The following is a 2,500-nucleotide window of genomic DNA, read 5'->3' on the forward strand; positions in this document are numbered from 1 at the left end:
ATTTTCACATTTTTTTCGCCCTTCCCCCTTACGTATGCTCTCCCAGTTAATATATATATTTTTTTTTTCGTTTTTATTTTTTATATTTTCCTAAAAAAACGAATTTGGAAAAAAGATAAACTGGATATTTCTACACACTCTCTTTATGGAAACTCACAAATTATGGCCAGAAACATAGACATGTTTTCACCTTTTTTTTCCTTTCTTTCTTCCATCTAGTAACAATAAGTCGTGAAACAAAAATATTCGGAATATATATCTATTCGAAAACAACAAATGGCTTTTTTTTCTCTCTTTGTTCCCTAACGTTACTAGTTTTACCCATTTCTCACTTTTTTTTATTTATTTATTTATTTTTTTAAATCTGTTCCTGCGTAACAGGCTACTTTATTTCATACGAGAACTATATGGTATAAAAACACATATGTTCTTTTTTTTAAAGGTTCTTGGAAAAGTCATTTTGGGAGCATGAAATAATTAATGCATTTTCTTCAATTGCCCATCAGTCAAACTACGTAAATCTTTAATGAAGAATTCTTGTTTTTTATCCACTTCTTAGAAGCGTTTAAACAAGCTACAACCAAGAGTAATCTAATATTCAACTTTATTATCATTTATACTATTGTCTATTTCCGTAACATTTTTTTTTTCTTAACTTCGAAATTTCTAAAACTTCTAACTTCTAACTTCTAACTTCTAGAAGGTGATGCTTCAGGCTCGAACAGAACCGCATTATTTATTTGTGAAGCGTAAGAGAAGTCACTCGTATGTTCATAAACTTTTATTCTTTACTCCCCTCTGAAAATACTTTTTCGTGTTTTTTTTGTTGTTTTTTTTCTTTTTTCTTTTTTTTTGATCATGTAAGTTTAATGGCAATGGTTGCTCTATAGCAACACACACACACACACACACACACACACACACACACACACACACACGGTATCATAAAAGTGTACCTGTAAAGAAGAAGTTTCAAAACCTTTGAATAATATCTATATCTGTGTTAGTTTGTGGCTGTTCCTTGAGAGATTTTCCCCGAACTGAGATCCCTCTGTTCTGTTCTTTATGAATGTATGTTTAGCTCTTCAGCTGTCTCTTCTATCTCGCTTTCTTGCTCGCTCTCTCTTTCTCTTTTTCTCTCTCTGTTTATGTACAGATTTATATCTTTCTCTCTCCAGTTCTGCCTGGCCCTATTTACTCATCTCTCTCTCTCTCTCTCTCTATGTACCTATTTATTATATCTTCTTCTCTTTTTCTCCCTGGCCCTATTTGCTCATATCTCTCTCTTTCTGTTTAAACATCTATTTATATTTTTCTCCCTCTCTCTCTCTCTTTCTCTGTTTATGCATCTATTTCTCTCTCTCTCTCTCACTCTCTCTCGCTTTCTCTTTTAGCGCATCTATAAAGATAATATCGCTCTCTTTCATTCAATCGTACTCCCTCGCTTCTCTTTCTCAATGCATTATTCTAAACTATTCCTTTTCTATTATGCATAATTTCTCTTCTGGGAAAGATTTAGAATCACAATTTAATTTTCATGTACGTAGGGATATACTTACAACAATTTGAATTTTAAAATGAAAGCAGATAAGCACAATCATATATACATCATATTAATAAGATTAACGATATGTGAAAGCATATGCCAATGTATAGATATACAGAACTTATAACAACTTCTGCATATCAAATGTAATAAAAAACACAAATATAATAACTGAAATCGCAAAGATATATAAAATCAAAATCCAGTAAGGAAATACATAATAAAAAAATATGCTTTGATAATACTGAAATAAACAAACCAAATACAATAAAATTTTCACTCATACTCATTTCCATACCTACTTCTACAAATAATGGGCATTCGGATCCTCTGTGTGTGTTAACGTTAGGAATAACTAATTAATCCTTATATCTGATATTCACATTGGATAGTTTTTTTGTTTTTTTTTCGAGGGAAACATCAATACATTTTGGAAACTGAGAAGCAATCGGCGAATACTTTTTTTTTTTTTCTTCGAAATTATGTCTTTTCTTGAATTCCAAAAATATCCTATATTCGTTTGATATAATCACGTGTTCTAGCGTATGTCACTGTAGCAGCAAAGCGTTAACATTACCTGAACACGCTGCAACCGGATATCATAAAGCAATGTCCCAGATTTCCAAGAAAACATTAATCATCGTCTCACCAGACTTTGATTCCCGTCTCATCCTATCACGGTACTAAGTCCATGCCATCAATGGCTGCTATTTCTTTTCTAAAACATTTCATTTTCTCACTGAATATAATTTTGATTTCTTGATCGTATGTTGTGTCGTACATCTCTTGTGAAACACTCATTTAACCCAGGTTTTATAAATTCTTCTCTTGTCAAGCTAAGGCTACTCCCAAGTCGCAACTGCTGTCAGCTGCAAACTTCCGCTCTGTGATGCCGACCGACCACGGCATTCAACTGTTAGCAAATAGCGTTGCTCAAAAGGCTTTTTGCTGAGG

The sequence above is a fragment of the Penaeus japonicus genome, unplaced genomic scaffold (assembly GCF_977035675.1).
Source record: "Penaeus japonicus unplaced genomic scaffold, GWHDUDI00000001_assembly GWHDUDI00000015, whole genome shotgun sequence".
NCBI classification, from domain to species: domain Eukaryota; kingdom Metazoa; phylum Arthropoda; class Malacostraca; order Decapoda; family Penaeidae; genus Penaeus; species Penaeus japonicus.